Below are 17,253 nucleotides of genomic sequence, written 5' to 3' on the forward strand. Positions count from 1 at the left end.
GGGTCGGGGCGGGGCGGGGGGGGGAGTGGGTGTCGGTCTCGGGTCGGGGCGGGGGGGGGAGCGGGTCTCGGGTCGGAGCGGGTGTCGGGTCGGGGCGGGGGTGGGGGTGGGAGAGCGGGTGTCGGGTCGGGTCTGGGGGGGGGGGAGCGGGTGTCAGGTCTGGGGGGGGCGGAGTGGGTCTCGGGTCGGGTCGGGGCGGGTCGGGGTGGGGCGGCGCGGGGCGGGGGGAGCGGGTGTTGAGTCGGGTCTGGGCGGGAGGGGGAGCGGGTGTCGGGTCTCGGGGCGGGGGGGGGAGCAGGTCTTGGGTCGGGTCGGGGCGGGGCGGGGGGAGCGGGTGTCGGGTCGGGTCGGCGGGGGGGGGGAGCGGGTGTCGGGTCCGGTCTGGGGGGGGGGCGGGGAGGAGCGGGTGTCGGGTCGGGTCTGGTCGGGGGGGGGGAGCAGGAGCTGGCCGTGGGAGGAGCCTTATTCACGCAGCCCCAGTGAGGCCATTCAGCCAGGGCTAGGGGCTGCGTGCTTCGGGTCTCTCCCACACAGTTTGGCGCCTGGAGCTACTGCACCTGCGTGCCGACTGTAGCGTGCATGTGCAGAGGTCCCGGCACTGTTTTCAGCGCCGTGACCTGGCTCCGCCCCCCCCCCCACAGCTCGTGCTGACTGCGCCGAGGGCCAGAGGACCTACAGGTATGTGGAGAATACCGAGGATTTTTTTAGGCGCCGTTTTAGGCGCGGAAAACGGGCGCCCAGCTCGGAGGGGCGCCCGTTTTTTTTCTTGTGGAAACTTGGGCCCTATAGGTTACTAGTGTCTATCTAAAGTTCCCCTCTCTACAATTGTAGCAGGGATATTAACATATTTAATCTGCAGTGGTCTAGTGGTGATCCTTTAGATTGTACCCTGGAATATCTTTATTTTTTCCTCTTTTACCTCTTTTGCTGTTTTTCTCGAATTCCTCTCTTTAATTTTCTTTTTGTCTTCTCTACATCTTCCTCTTGTCTTGCTTTTTTATTCTTGATCAGGTGAATTTAGCAGTAAAATAAGAACATTTTAAAAATCCAGAGGGAAAAAAGGTTATTTAGCCTGTCAAGCTATCTCTGCCGTACCCACATATGATTATTTGCCTACATAACAACAGTAACTGAACTTCAAAAGTAATTCAGTGGTTGTGTTGAGGGCATGGTATGGCACTATATAAATGAAAATGGTATCTTTCTTATTAATGTACCTCCCACACAACTTGTGGCTCCCTTACAAACTAATAATGTAATGCCTCCGCGAAAATAACAGAGAATGGAACTTCAGATGAAAACAACTACCCAAGGTGTATGATGAAGTTATCAGCTAATACAATAAATCAGCAAGTGATGATCTTGGAAGATACTTTCTTCAAATTAGGTTTAGTATTTTACACGGAGGGCTCGTGACTCCATAAATTTGTTAATTTAAAATCATTTGTTTACTTTCAAAGTGGCGTCTTTATCTTTTTCTTTTCTCCATAACTAGAATGGAGTCCAGCAATTAGGCTTTGAGGGCTGCTTTTCGTTATCTCAAAATGCTCCAGTTTCAAAGTCGTTAAAATGTCTCTTCTAAACTGCTAAAGATTGCTGTTTTTAACATTTTTCAAAAGTCCCTTTTACACCTTCGCAGATAGCTCGCCACTCGCCCAGGAGTTTGACCTGATCCCTGAAGGTATTTCTAGATTGTTTCCAAACCTTTTAGTTTTATATCTCCTTTTTTCTTTAAGAGATCAGATTTAATTTAATAATTTTTTTTTGAATCCACCTCAGTATTTTGCTGTGCCTTCTCTGAATATCTCAAAATCCCAATTCAAACTTTGTAATTTCAATCTTTATTTAAAACTATTTTTTTGAGCTAGAAGCTTTTTTTAAAAGGCATTCTTTATCTCATTCCGAGACTAAATTTATGTCTTTCAACCCAATGTAATCAATCATTGCATGTTTTCTTTCGACAAGTAAGTGAGCGTGTCAAATAAATTCTTTTTTTTTAACCACCGGAACCATGTATTTTTTATCTTTTGCTCAACAAACCTATCCTTTGTACATTTCCTAGCTCCGTAACTTATCATCCGAATAAATCCACACCTGCGTTTCTAACTTAAAATGCCTTAAAACTTCCAACATACAGGACAACACTACAAAGGGTTAAAAAAACTTTCACTCTGTTTGGAAAAGTGGGTGGAGCTAAAATAAACAGACAGTTGCATTCCTCTTCCAACCAGGCTTTCGGAAACATGAAAACATAAAAAAATTCATTCCGCAGTCAAAAAATTACACAAGGACTCTCAACGACAGACATTCACAAAAGTTTCTCTTCATTCAACAAAGCTTATTAATTTTTTTTTGGCCGGCTCTATTCTTGGATCCATACTTCACTTAAGATAATCACTATCAGGTTTTTTTAAATTTCTTACATATTGATTTACTTCCTCTGTTAGTTTTACGTGGGCTTGCAGTATCAAAACTACTGCCTTTTCCTCTTTGTCTTTCTTTTCCTTCTCCCACCATTCCCTTTGATTCGCTGGCAGGTCCTGAGGATCCCATCCTGCTCTAATCATTTTCTCGATTAGTTTCTTTTGTTTTTCCGCCAGGTGACGGGTAAGGGACCCTTCTGGTCCCCACTCGAGGTTACTTGCTTTCGTGGCCATTCCTGGGTAGGACTAGAACCGTTAGGAATCTACTCTCAGATGTCCGCTTTCTACCTAGCGTAACTTGTAGTAGACCGTCTCCTGGCTACTGTCAGGTCACAAGTTCTGCTGTTACACAAACTTATACAATTCTTAAAACGCGTTTAAGCAATTCCCGCAGTGCTCTACGTATCTTTAACGACTACCTACCACCACTCTGCCCGTTGGTCCGACCTTGTTCACAGGTTTGGATTCCGTTAGCCGCTGTACACCGCTTGGTTCTACCCCGGGGTATATTTCAAATCACACTACTGGGTCTGGAAGATGTCTTCCGGTATCACAATCCCACGGTCCAAGTGTGTTCCCGGCACCTACTTAGTTCCTGGCCGTCATGTGGGTTCAGGCTAGGCGTTTGAGATATTGGACCGTCTCCTCATGTCGATCAACCAGCATCCACCTTCCACACCCATTATAAAATTTTGTTTAAGGTATATTCACCCGGTTTCTCCAAGAGCGTCAGCGACCCCGAAATCCTGTTCATGATGCCACTGTTAGCGTGAATGTTTTCTCGGAAGAATCACTCAACACTCAGAGTTGGTTCCAACGCCAATGCGGCCTTTATTTTCGCTAGCAGGGAGGAAGCCTCAGGACTGGATCCAGGCACTTCTCTCCGACGAACAAAGAAACTCATCGATATTTATATGTTTTACAATAGTTCTTTACAGTTACTCAGCCCACTTCGGCTGGACACAATCCAATCATACCGATTATAGATTATATATAGGTTTCTTTAACCCAATAGAATTCTCCTGATAGCTCAGGGGCTGTATGTTCGTTTTTTATCAGCTCGGGCTGATTAATGACCTTGTTATGTGAGGCAGGTTCCCCCTTATCTCTGTTCCTCGGGGCTCGGCTGTGTGAAGTCACTGATTATACCAGTGTACTATAATGGTTCGTTATAATTATCTTGTATCCAAGGCATTCCTGGTAGTGGGCCTCACTAGGTCATTGCTCGGTCATTGCTCAGTCAGCCCCAGTTCATTACTTGACTAACTGAGTACCCATCATGCTTGGGCAGCCATTTTATATGTGGCCACTTTAAACTTATATGAGTTTAGATATATTCAGCAGGTGCCTAATGCCTAGTGTTTTGATATATTCAGCAGGTGCCTAATGCCTACAACAGGGATCATCCTCATGGTTGGCAGCTAGGTCTGTTGCTGATTGGGTGTGTGTAGGTGGATCGCTGAAGGTAAGTTCCTCTCCCAGTAGTTCCTGGTTACCTGTAAATCGCAATTTGGTCTGGTCCAAATGCTTTCTGCATGTTTGTCCATTAAGCAGTTTGACAAAAAATACTCTATTCCCCTCCTTGGCTAAAACAGTACCAGCGACCCATTTGGGGCCATGACCATGCTTCAGCACAAACACCGGGTCGCTTACAGTGATGTCGCGTGGTACAGCCGTGCGATCATGGTACATGTTTTGCCGATAACGCCTGGTTTCCACCTGATTGTTGAGGTCAGGGTGGACCAAGGAGAGCCTGGTTTTGAGTGCACGTTTCACTAGTAGCTCCGCAGGGGTGACCCCGGTAAGCGAGTGGGGTCGTGTCCTGTAATTAATCAGCACCTGGGATAGGCAGGTTTGTAAGGAGCCTTCCGTGACAAGTTTCAAGTTTTGCTTTATGGTTTGGACTGCCCGCTCCGCAGACCTGACATGCTTGATGTCATTGCGGGTCATGAATTCATTGAATTCTGAGCTGATGAAACATGGACCATTGTTGCTGACCAGAATGTCGGGCAAGCCATGGGTGGCGAACATGCCCTGAGACTTTCAATGATGGCAGTGGACGTGCTGGATGCCACTATTACACATTCGATCCATTTAGAGTAGGTGTCCACAAGAACATTTTTCCTAGAAAGGGGCCCGCATAATCCACATGGATCCTGGACCATGGTTTTGAGGGCCAGGACCACAGACTAAGTGGAGCCACCCTGGGGGCATTGTTCAAATGTGAGCAAGTGTTACACTGGCGCACGCACAACTCCAAGTCCAAGTCAATGCTGGGCCACCAGACGTGGAACCTGGCGATAGCCTTCATGATGACTATGCCTGGGTGGGCACTGTGTAGGTTGCTTATGAAGGTTGCCCTGCCTTTTTTTGGCAGGATGACACGGTTGCCCCATAAGAGGCATTTCTTCTTTATGACGGTGAAATGGCTTTATCTCGTCTTGCATTTCTCTTGGGACTGCTGACCAGCCCCCATTGAGGGCGCAACTTTTTACAAGAGATAACACGGGATCCTGGTTGGTCTAGGTCCTGATCTGGCTGGCTGTTATGGGTGACCCTTCGCTTTCGAAGATATCTATGACCAGGTACAGGTCTGCGGGCTGTGCCACTTCCACCCCGGTGGTGGGCAATGATAGCTGGCTGAGGGCATCAGCGCAGTTCTCAGTGCCTGGCCTGTGGCGGATTGTATAATTGTCGGCCAACAGTGTTAGTGCCCATCTTTGAATTCGCGATGAAGCATTGGTGTTTATGGCTTTGCTTTCCGAAAACAGTTAGATTATGGGTTTGTGGTCAGTTTCTAACTCGAACCTGAGTCCGAACAAATATTGGTGCATTTTTTTAACCCCATAGACACAGGCCAAAGCCTCCTTCTCGACCATATTGTAGTCTCCTTCGGCCTTGGATGGACTTCTAGACGCATATGCAACCGATTGGAGTTTGCCCGCTACATTTGCTTGCTGTAAAACACACCCGACACCATACAACGACGCGCCACATGCTAAAACTAGACGTTTGCTTGGGTCATACAATACAAGCAACTTGTTCGAACACAGAAAGTTCCTGGCCTTTTTGACCCCAAACCCAGCTGTCTCCCTTACTTAGCAACTTGTGTAACGGTTCGAGCAAGGTGCTCAACCCTGGAAGAAAGTTCCCAAAATAGTTGAGAAGTCCCAGGAACGAGCGCAGCTCCGTTACATTTCATGGTCTGGGTGCATTCTTGATGGCCTCTGTCTTCGAGTCCATGGGCCTGATGCCATCTGCCACAATCTTCCTCCCCAGGAATTCTATCTCTGGCGCCAGGAAGACACGCTTGGATCGTTTCAGCCAGAGTCCGACTCTGTTTAGTCGACTTGAAACCTCTTGCAGGTTGTGCAGGTGTTCGGTGGTGTTGCGACCAGTGATTAAGATGTCATCCTGAAATATAACGGTGCGTGGAACCGATTTCAACAGACTCTCCATGTTCCTTTGGAAGATGGCTGTAGCCGAGCGGATCCCGAACGGGCACCTGTGATACAAAAACAGTCCCTTGTGTGTGTTAATGCACGTTAATTTTTTCAACGACTCAGTCAGCTCCTGAGTCATATAAGCAGAGGTTAGATCCAGCTTGGTGGATGCCTTTCCCCCTGCTAATGTCGCAAAGAGATCATCGGCTTTGGGATAACAGATACTGGTCCTGTCATGAAACTTGGTTGATCGTTACCTTGTAGTCACCGCAGATTCTGGCCGTGCCATCGCTCTTAATTATCGGAACAATCGGGCTGGCCCACCAGTTGAATTCGACTGGTGATATAATTCCCTCACGTTGAAGTCTGTCCAATTCGATCTCCACTTTCTCCCTCATCATGTAAGGGACCGCTTGAGTCTTGCGACGAACAGGCCGTGCCTCGGAGACCAAGTGAATCTGCACTTTGGTGCCTGTGAAATTGCCGATGCCTGGTTCAAATAAGGATGGGAACTTGCTCAGCACTTGAGTACAGGAAGCATCGTCCACTGAAGATAGTGCTTTGACGGCTTCCCAGTTCCACCGAATCTTCCCCATCCAGCTGCTGCCAAGCAGCGTTGGCCTGTTGCCTGGTACAACCCAAAATCCGATCACCAAACCTGGGGGTCCGATCCCAAGGTCTGATCAATGACCCCAGATGGGGGCCTGATCCTGGGCGTCCGATCTCCGACCCCGGGGGGTCTGATCCTGTGGGGTCCGATCCCTGACCCTGGGGGGATGGGTCTGATCCCGGGGCTGTTCCTATCCGGGAGTGGGGCTGCTGATGGTGGGGGAGTTTGGGGGGCCATGCAGAAGCACTCCTGCTCCTCCTTTCCCACACGGAGTGCTCCCCAAGGCTGTCCTCGCCTCGCTGCAGCGGTCAGCTTTCCCGAGGCCAAAGTTGAAACTGAAAAGCAGGTTAAATCTGAAGCTTCCAACCTCATTAACATAGTTAAAATGTCATCCCGGCTCCTGGGAGCGGGATAGCTGCCCACCCCTTGTCCCACCTGAGTAAAAGCTGGAAGTTGTCGGGTTGGATGCGGCTTCCCAACACGCTGCCATTTTTTGCCCATTTAACCCCCCCACCTGCCCCCAATCCCACCTGTTCCCCCATGTTAAAATTACCCTGCCCTGAGTCAACTCGATCAAAACCTTTAGTCCTTTTGTGGCCCTTGCAGGCTAATTGAGGAAGTGCTTATGGTCATAAAAGGAGAGCACTTAATTGCACCTGCGAGGGGAGAGGAGAGAGGAGAGAGAGGAGAGGAGAGAGAGGAGAGAGTTGGAGATTAGAGAGCAGAGGCAGCATTGGAGAGGGACCAGTCTGAGTTGTAGAGGGGGCAGCGTGACAAATTTATAACAAGATTGTTGAGCAGCCATTCCTCTCATCCTAGGGGATGAGTGGCCAGAAAGCATCAATGTCAGAACCATGCCCAGAGCTCCGTGGTTCAATGAGCAGGAGTTGGAGGAGTTAGTGTCAGAGGTGGAGCACAGGTACAGCGAACTCACCCGGGATGGGCATGCAAGCCTCCACCAGCCCAATACCGACATCTTTCGATGGACATAGGTCAGAGGTCAGTGCAACGGGCAACGTGGAGTGGGATGGGGACCAATGCTGCAAACGGTGGAATGATTTGGTGATGGCAGCTAAAGTGAGCACAAGTTTATTCGCCCCCTCCTGTCCAAGGCCAAAGAGGTTGTGTGCGCGATGTGTGTGTCTGTGGGAGCGTGTATGGGGGGCCTGAGCAAAGGGGGTAAAGGCTGCAATGTTTCTTTGTGCAGAGAAAACAAGCAGCCAAACAGGCAAGCCTGAGTGTGACCGGAGGGGGCCCACAAGATATGGTGGAATTGCCCAGGCTGCAGGAGCGTGTGTTGGCCTTGGTGGGACATCGCCACATTCCAAGTACAAACGTTTCTGCAGATCCGGTGCTACCGCAGGGTAAGGCTACACTCAGCTCTGGTGTTGGCAACGGTCATAGCATGACAGTACAGGCAATGTTAACGCACTCGCAGACTTTGTCGCCCATTATTGGTATGGACATGTAGAGATGGAACTCCTTGCTGGCATAATGTAAGATGGAACGGCTCACATCTCACTTGCACCACCACCAGCATCCCCCACCAACAGACTGAAATGTTGTCCTCTACGTGCAGATACTGACTCGGACACCACGAATCTGGAGAGACCATCGACCTCTGGCCTTCACAGAAGCCATCTAAACCCAGCATCTCCCACCCCGACATTCTCCACACCCGAGGACACCAGATCCTTCCTGCACCCCCAGCCCATATCACCCATGTCCACCACTCCCACCTCTGCCACCCAGGGCCAGGAAGACCCGGAGACCAGGAAGACCCATATTTGTGCCCCTTCACCTGGAGGATCCGGATGCGCCTGACATCAGTCCCCTGCCATAGCTACCAAGTGTCCGCAGAACCTTGGCGTTGGGCTCAGATTTCCTGGGGTTTCCAACAGACGCAACTGAAGCAAGCTCAAGCAATCACAGAGTGCATGGCTCAAAGGGAAGCAGGGCCCCACCTCTCAGCACCAGCGAGCAACCAGCGGATGCAGGACGGCTCACTGTATTGAGCTAGATGGTCCCACTCTCAACCACCAGCGTGGAGGTAGGTCACGAGATGCAGCAGACTATGGCTACCAGCATCGCCACAATCACTCAGCAGCACGATGAAAGGATGGAGCGCCTCCTCACAGTGCTGAAGCGCACAACAGAAAGCGTTGAGGCCATAAGGCAGGAGATGGTTTCTGCACACGTGGTGCAAGCCCCCGACCCCACACCCTCAAGGCACACAGATGCCAAGGAGCAGAAGATCCCTGCGCCTTCGGTCCCACGCCCTACATTGTCACTGAGACGCACATGTCTGCACACATCCCGCTGCCCTCCTGCACAACCTCCTCAACTAGAGGCAGTGAGGGGCAGGGGTGGGCCACTCCGTCGTGTAGGCGTGGGGAGGAAGAGGAACTCGGGCATCGCTGCAAGGAGGGGAAGAGAGGTGGTGCTGCCAGGTAGACGGGTGGGTGTTGCTTCCTCGTGTAAATGTCAGAATGTTATGTAATGTTTGTCATTGTGCACTTGTAAATACACTCACATTGTTGACCCTTTGTGCATTTGTCATTTTAACGTTATATTTGTGGTGCATTGCGCCAACCACACATCTGTCCCTCAGGCCATCTGCTTCATCAGGAATATCTTCTCATCCACATCTGACTGCAGTGTATAATGGGTCCTGTCATCAGGCCATCGCAAGACGACAATGAAGGGTGAGCAATGCAGGAAAGGTGCCATTCAATTACGCTAGTTTACCAAGTTGTAGGGCAGACCTTAAGGCTTGCACTTCAACCATCTTTTTGCGAGGCCAAACATGGAGGAGTACTACCCCTGAGATGGCATTGCAGTACATTGTGCAAGACAATTAATGAATCGGCTTGGATGTACAACATGTGAAATGCTGAACACTTTTCAGTCACTCATAATAATTGAGGTGCAACAAAAAGCCTCCATTAGCTTAGAGACATTTCAGTTGATTTTATGACATCCAATTTAAACATCACCATCAGCAATAAAGTAATGCAACATTGACCTAATTTCTTTCCAGCAGTCCCACTGATATGGTGACTGGCTGCCGTGATGTGTTGACCACCAGCACTCCCACCCAGCCGATGTGCCAGAGCTGCCCCATTGCACTCCATCTCTCCCTCCCTCCCTCCCTCCCTCCCAGCCGATGTGTGAGTGCTGCCCCATTGCACGCCACCTCTGTCTCCCTCCCTCCCAAACGATGTGCGATTGCTGGCTGACTGCCGCCCAGCTCAGGCCTGCTTTTCCAGAGCGGTCCGTCTGGTAGGCGGCAGGTCGACAGGAGGCCAGGAAAAAGCATCAAAATGGCGGTTTAGAAACATAGAAAATAGGTGCAGGAGTAGGCCATTCGACCCTTTGAGCCTGCACCACCATTCAATAAGATCATGGCTGATCATTGCTTCAGTATCCCTTTCCTGCTTTCTCTCCATACCCCTTGATCCCCTTACCGTAAGAGCCATATCTAACTCCCTCTTGAATATATCCAGTGAACTGGCATCAACAACTCTCTATGGCAGGGAATTCCACAGGTTAACAACTCTCTGAGTGAAGAAGTTTCTCCTCATCTCAGTCCTAAATGGCCTACCCCTTATCCTAAGACAATGTCCCCTGGTCTGGACTTCCCCAACATCGGGAACATTCTTCCCACATCTATACTGTCCAGTCCGTCAGAATCTTATACGTCTCCATGAGATCCCCTCTCATCCTTCTAAACTCCAGTGAATAAAGGCCCAGTTGATCCAGTCTCTCCTCATATGACAGCCCAGCCATCCCTGGAATCAGTCTGGTGAACCTTCGCTACACTCCCTCAATAGCAAGAACGTCCTTCCTCAGATTAGGAGACCAAAACTGTACACAATATTCCAGGTGAGGCCTCACTAAGTCCCTGTACAACTGCAGTTAGACCTCCCTGCTTCTATATTCAAATCCCCCCGCTATGAAGGCCAACATACCATTTGCCTTCTTTACCGCCCACTTTCAGTGACTGATGAACCATGACACCCAGGTCTCGTTGCACCTCCACTTTTCCTAATCTGCCACTGTAAAGTCCTGTCCCCTCAGTACAGATTCACGCGAGGCATGTAGTGAAGTCAAGGTCACTCTGAACCTGCACCTTTATTTCACAGCTCTGGAATGCTGCACTTGCCTGAGACCTGTCCTTATATACCTGTCTCTTGCAAGTGCACCCCTGGTGGTAAGGTATACTGGTGGTTACAGGTCATATCTTATTACAGTCATGTACAACATGTTAGGATACAGTTATATATAATAATGTAAGATACATGACATCACCCTCCCCCAAGGTCTTATTGTCTTTATAGGTTCAGTGTCTCAGGTGGTCTACGCTCTCGCGTGGAGCGTCTGAGTTGTGGTTCAGTTGTTTGCCTTGGTGTCTGTTTTTCTTTGGGTGTGGTTGCTGGTATCTCGCCTGGGCTGTCTGTTTCGATTGGTGTGATTGTTGTTGACTCGCCTGGGCTGTCTGTTGGGATTGCCCTTTCCTCAGGTTGTTCCCTCTGTTTGTCCACCAGGTGTGGTGCGAGTTCCACATTGTAGTCTGCCTCTGGTTCCGCAGTGTTGTTGGTAAATCTGTTTTTGACTTGGTCTACATGCCTCCGGCAGGTTTTGCCATTGTCCATTTGTACTACCAGTAGCCTGTTTCCTTCCTTGCCCGTTACTGTCCCTGCAAGCCATTTGGGACCCCTGTCATAGTTTAGTACAAACACTTTGTCCCCTATCTCATTCCATCTCCCCCTCGAATTTCTGTCATGGTACTCGAAGCTTTTGCAGTCAGTTTTTATATTCCCTGCAAGCTTCCTCTCATACTCTATTATCCCCCTCTTAATTAAACCCTTAGTCCTCCTCTGTTGAATTCTAAATTTCTCCCAGTCCTCAGGTTTGTTGCTTTTTCTAGCCAATTTATATGCTTCTTCCTTGGCTTTAACACTATCCTTAATTTCCTTTGTTAGCCCTGGTTGAGCCACCTTCCCAGTTTTATTTTTACTCCATACAGGGATGTACATTTGCTGAAGTTCATCCATGTGATCTTTAAATGTTTGCCATTGCCTATCCACCGTCAACCCCTTTAGTATTGTTTGCCAGTCTATTCTAGCCAATTCACGCCTCATACCGTCAAAGTTATCTTTCCTTAAGTTGAGGACCCTAGTTTCTGAATTAACTTTGTCACTCTCCATCTTAATAAGGAATTCTACCATATTATGGTCACTTTTCCCCAAGCACAACAGGATTGCTAATTAGTCCCTTCTCATTACACAATACCCAGTCTAGGATGGCCAGCTCCCTGGTTGGTTCCTCGACATATTGGTCTAGAAAACCATCCCTAATACACTTCAGGAAATCCTTCTCCACTGCATTGCTACCAGTTAGGTTAGCCCAATCAATGTGTAGATTAAAGTCGCCCATAATTACTGCTGCACCTTTATTGCACGCATCCCTTATTTCTTGTTTGATGCTGTCCCCAACTTCACTACTACTATTTAGTGGTCTATACACAACACCCACTAGCGTTTTCAGCCCTTTGGTATTCCGCAGCTCCACCCATACCAATTCCACATCATCCAGGCTAATGTCCTTCCTTACAATTGTATTGATTTCATCTTAAACCAGCAATACCACCCCGTCTCCTTTTCCTTTCTGTCTATCCTTCCTAAATGCTGAATACCCTTGGATATTGAGTTCCCAGCCTTCGCCCCCCTGGAGCCATGTCTCCGTGATCCCAATTACATCATACCTGTTAACTGATATCTGCGCAGTTAATTCATCCATCTTATTTCGAATACTCCTCGCATTGAGGCACAGAGCCTTCAGGCTTGTCTTTTTAACACTCTTTGACCCTTTAGAATTTTGCTGTAATGTGGCCCTTTTTTGTTTTTTGCCTTGGGTTTCTCTGCCCTCCACTTTTACTATTCTCCTTTCTATATTTTGCTTCTGCCTCCTTTTTATTTCCCTCTGTCTCCCTTCATAGGTCCCCATCCCCCTGCCATATTAGTTTAACTCCTCCCCAACAGCACTAGCAAACACTCCCCCTAAGATATTGGTTCCAGTCCTGCCCAGGTGGAGACCGTCTGGTTTGTATTGGTCCCACCTCCCCCAGAACCGGTTCCAATGTCCCAGGAATTTGAATCACTCCCTTCTGCAGCACTCCTCAAGCCACGGATTCATCTGAGCTATCCTGCGATTCCTACTCTGACTAGCACGTGGCATTAGTAGCAATCCTGAGATTACTACTTTTGAGGTCCTACTTTTTAAATTTAGCTCCTAGCTCCCTAAATTCGTCTCGTAGGATGTCATCCCGTTTTTTACCTATGTCATTGGTACCTATATGCACCACGACAACTAGCTATTCACCCTCCCTTTTCAGAATGTCCTGCACCCGCTCCGAGACATCCTTGACCCTTGCACCAGGAACACAACATACCATCCTGGAGTCTCGGTTGCGGCCGCAGAAACGCCTATCTATTCCCCTTACAATTGAATCCCCAATCACTATTGCTCTCCCACTCTTTTTCCTGCCCTCCTGTGCAGCAGCGCCAGCCACGGTGCCATGAACTTGGCTGCTGCTGCTCCCCCCTGATGAGTCATCCCCCTCAACAGTACTCAAAGCGGTGTATCTGTTTTGCAGGGGAATGACTGCAGGGGATGCCTGCACTACCTTGCTTGCAGTGCTCTTCATGTTGGTCTTCCATTCCCTATCTGGCTGTGGACCCTTTACCTGCGGTAAGACCAACTCACTAAATGTGCTATTCATGTCAATCTCAGCATCGTGGATGCTCCAGAGTGAATCCACCTTCAGCTCCAATTCCGCAACGTGGTCTGTCAGGAGCTGGAGGTGGATACACTTCCCGCACACGTAGTCGTCAGGGACGCCACATAGTAGAGGAGGAGCATAACACATGTCCGAGCTCTCCTGCCATGACTTAACCCTTAGATACACTTAAATTGGCAACAACAATGCTAAAAGTTACTCACTGATATCGAAGAGAAAAAAGAAAAACTACTTACTAATCACAAGCCAACCACTTACCCCGTTGGCTGTGACGTCACCTTTCTATTTCTTTCTACTTCTTTTTTGCCTTCTCCCTGTTGCTGCACAAGCTGGGCCTTTATAGGCCTCTCTCCGGTCCCCGGACTCACGCTTCCTCGACCTCGAACTCCCGCTGCCTCTCGCGGCCTTTATAGGTCTCTGCCGTCCCCGGACTCACACCTCAGCGATCACGAACTCCCGCTGCCTCTCACAGCCTTTATAGGCCTCTGCCGATCCCCGGACTCACGCCTTAGCGACCACGAACTCCCGCTGCCTCTCGCGGCCTTTATAGACCTCTGCCGATCCCCGGACTCACGCCTCAGCGACCACGAACTCCCGCTGCTTCTCGCGGCCTTTATAGGCCTCTGCCGATCCCCGGACTCACGCCTCAGCGACCACGAACTCCCGCTGCCTCTCGCGGCCTTTATAGGCCTCTGCCGATCCCCGCATCACGCCTCAGTGACCACGAACTCCCGCTGCCTGCTGCGGCCTTTATAGGCCTCTGCCGATCCCCGGACTCACGCCTCAGCGACCACGAACTCCTGCTGCCTCCCATGGCCTTTATAGGCCTCTGCCAATCCCCGGACCCAAGCCTCAGCGACCACCATGACACCCAGGTCTCGTTGCACCTCCCCTTTGCATAATCTGCCACCATTCAGATAATATTCTGCCTTTGTGTTTTTGCCACCAAAGTGGATAACCTCACATTTATCCACATTATACTGCATCAGCCACTCGTTTGCCCACGCACCTAACCTGTCCAAGTCACCCTGCAGTCTCTTAGCATCGTCCTCACAGCTCACACCGCCACCCAGCTTAGTGTCATCTGCAAACTTGGAGATATTACACTCAATTCCATCATCCAAATCATTAATGTATATTGTAAAGAGCTGGGGTCCCAGCACTGAGCCCTGCGCCACTCCACTAGTCACTGCCTGCCACTCTGAAAAGGACCCATTTATCCCGACTCTCTGCTTCCTGTCTGCCAACCAGTTCTCTATCCATGTCAATACATTACACCCAATACCATGTGCTTTAATTTTGCACACCAATCTCTTGTGTGGAACATTGTCAAAAGCCTTTTGAAAGTCCAAATACACCACATCCACCGGTTCTCCCTTGTCCATTCTACTAGTTACATCCTCAAAAAATTCTAGAAGATTTGTCAAGCATGATTTCCCTTTCATAAATCCATGCTGATTTGGACTGATCCCGTCATTGCTTTCCAAATGTGCTGCTATTTCATCTTTAATAATTGATACCAACATTTTCCCCACTACTGATATCAGGCTAATCGGCCTATAATTCCCCGTTTTCTCACTCTCTCCCTTTTTAAAAAGTGGTGTTACATTAGCTACCCTCCAGTCCATGGGAACTGATCCAGAGTTGATAGACTGTTGGAAAATGATAACCAATGCATCCACTCTTTCTAGGGCTACTTCCTTAAGTACTCTGGGATGCAGACTATCAGGCCCGGGATTTATCAGCCTTCAATCCTATCAATTTCCCTAACTCAATTTCCCACCTAATAAGGATTTCCTTCAGTTTCTCCTTCACACTAGACCCTCGGTCCCTTAGTATTTGCGGAAGGTTATTTGTGTCTTCCTTCGTGAAGACAGAACCAAAGTATTTGGTTAACTGGTCTGCCATTTCTTTGTTCCCCATTATAAATTCACCTGAATCTGACTGCAAGGGACCGACGTTTGTCTTCACTAATCTTTTTCTCTTCACATATCTATAGAAGCTTTTGCAGTCAGTTTTTATGTTCCCAGCAAGCTTCCTCTCATACTTTATTTCCCCCCTCCTAATTGAACCCTTTGTCCTCCCCTGCTGTATTATAAAATTCTCCCAGTCCTCAGGTTTGCTGCTTTTTCTGGCCAATTTATATGTCTCTTCCTTGAATTTAACACTATCCTTAATTTCCCTTGTTAGCCACAGTTGGGCCATCTTCCCCATTTTATTTTTACTCCAGACATGGATGTACAATTGTTGAAGTTCATCCATGTGATCTTTAAATGTTTGCCATTGCCTATCCACCATCAACCCTTTAAGTATCACTCGCCAGTCTATTCTAGCCAATTCACGTCTCCTACTAGCGAAGTTATCTTTCTTTAAGTTCAGGACCCTCGTCTCTGAATTAACTATGTCACTCTCCATCTTAATAAATAATTCTACCTTATTATGGTCACTCTTCCCCAAGGGGCCTCGCACAACAAGATTGCTAATTAGTCCTTTCTCATTACACATCACCCAGTCTAGGATGGCCAGCCCTCTAGTTGGCTCCTCGACATATTGATCCAGAAAACCATCCCTAATTGACATTCTTTGTAATATTTTGGCGGGCTCGTTAAAGATTAATATGTCTTGAGTGGGTTGCTCTTCTAAATCTGTTTCCTGATGCAAATATTAGCTTGGTAATCACAATGTCCTTTTGTGCTTGGTTTTCGCATACAGGCTGCAGTGGGCCCTTTGTTCTTATTCATGTTGAAAATGGCTATTCTCGGTTTAGTTTGATGGCTGGCCATCTCTGAGTTATTGTTGTAATGTTAATGTCTCTTGTGGAGAAGGGTTTTCGAGTATCCATTCCTCCAGACAATTTACCTTAGTCCCAACACCCAGGCAGTTCCAATAATCAAGTTGGCTTCTTTAGTTCCTTAGGCCCGCCCACAGACTTGAATTTGTCTTGTAAATGTCCAACATTCGATTAAAGTTCGTAGTTTCTTCCATAAGCACTTTAGGATTTCAAATTTTACAGTAGATAGTCCCAAATTATATTTCCTTTCCACTGAGTCTGAACACTGGGGAGGGGTGGGGGGGGCGGTTTCCTGTGAATGTTGACCTTTCTGTGAAGGGAACGCCATCTTGTAATTTACCCTTCCTCAGGAGCGGAGTGATGTCCGGGACCGCTCTGCCAGTTTTCCCGCTGCGGCATGCACGCGCCGACCACTTACCATTTGGCGGGGACCCCCTCATGATTGCCGACTGAAATTGCCCCTTACCTGGAATTGCCCCACGGGAGCAGCCCCACCACCGGCCGGTGCCCCGAACAGATTTTTCTGTCGGTGCACTCTCTGTGAAATGGTAGCGCAGCTGCTCTTAAAGGGGAGGGCGCACTGCCACGGCAGCCATGTTATTTTATTATTGGCCGACTGCCAGGGTCGGCCCGACAATTATGCCCTTTAACTGAAGGGGAGAGACGTTGTGACGCACTGGTGCGCTGATGACTGATTGTTGCGTCCCGTCCCCACTTATGCCCCGCTAGTGATGGCCACTCCGCTCCCACTTCTGCCCCGCTGGAAAAAAAACCCCAAGGAGCTGAATTCCGCCAGATAGGCCGCCGCATCCATTGTAGCGGGCAGAACACTTCAAAAACAGTAGGTGCACCCCGTTTCCAGCAGAAGGCAACTTACCAAGGCCCCATATAATTGCAGTAAGACGTCTTTACTCTTGTACTCAAATCCTCTTGTATTAAAGGCTATCATACCATTTGCTTTCTTAATTGCTTGCTGTACCTGCATGTTAACTTTCAGTGATTCGTGTACAAGGAGACCGAGGTCCCTCTTAGCACCAACATTTCCCAATCTCTCACCATTTAAAAAATGCTCTGCTTTTCTATTTTTCCTACCAAAGTGGATAACTTCACATTTTTTCACATTATATTCCATTTGACATGTTCTTACTCACTCACTTGGCCTGTCTATATCCCCTTGAAACCGC

The sequence above is a fragment of the Pristiophorus japonicus genome, chromosome 5 (genome assembly GCF_044704955.1).
Source record: "Pristiophorus japonicus isolate sPriJap1 chromosome 5, sPriJap1.hap1, whole genome shotgun sequence".
Taxonomy (NCBI): domain Eukaryota; kingdom Metazoa; phylum Chordata; class Chondrichthyes; family Pristiophoridae; genus Pristiophorus; species Pristiophorus japonicus.